This window comes from Parus major, chromosome Z (genome assembly GCF_001522545.3).
Source record: "Parus major isolate Abel chromosome Z, Parus_major1.1, whole genome shotgun sequence".
NCBI classification, from domain to species: Eukaryota; Metazoa; Chordata; class Aves; order Passeriformes; family Paridae; genus Parus; species Parus major.
In genome coordinates this window covers 64004638-64005306 of record NC_031799.1, presented here as the reverse complement: position 1 = coordinate 64005306, position 669 = coordinate 64004638, and positions in this window count along the sequence as shown.

Here is a 669-nt window from a genome sequence, read left to right as displayed (position 1 = left end):
AGAGTGGGTACAGAGAGGGGAGAGAAGAAAGATATGAAAACTGCCAGGTAAAGATTATTCTGCTCTTGTGTCAGACAACATGTCATCGGCAAGTACCCAGGCACGCTCATGAACATACAAGACACACGTTCTGCCATCTGCCAGACCTCCTCCTCTCATTGGGCTGGACGCCAACAACGCGAAATGCAATCCAATGGCATCCCGTACCCTCCTCCCAGTAAAGAGTTATTTTAAAACTTTAGGCATAGTGCTCGGTAGCAACAGTGACCAGGGATAAAAGGGCAAAGAAGACGGGCAACGGAGGGAGCACGGGAGCAAGAGGAGGGGTAAACCCCACCAAAGCTGTTGCAAAACAGCTGCAGCATCAGCGGGGAAATCCGGGACGGGAAGAATGGCTCGGGGTGCGGGAGAGTCGGGGACAGCGTCCGAGCTCCTGCGAAGCACCTTGCGCCGGGCTCGGCGCCGGCCGCGGGGGTGCCCCGGCCCCGCCTGGCGCTGAGGGCGAGGCCGGGGCCGGTGTTCCCCTCCGGGGAGCGGAGCGGAGCCGGGACGGGAGGCGAGGCCGCAGGAAGTGGGCGCCCGAGGGGGCTGGCGCGGGGGCGGCCCCGCCTGGCCCGGCCGGCGCGCCAACAGCAGCCGTCGCTCGCCGAGAGCCGCCGTCGACACCCT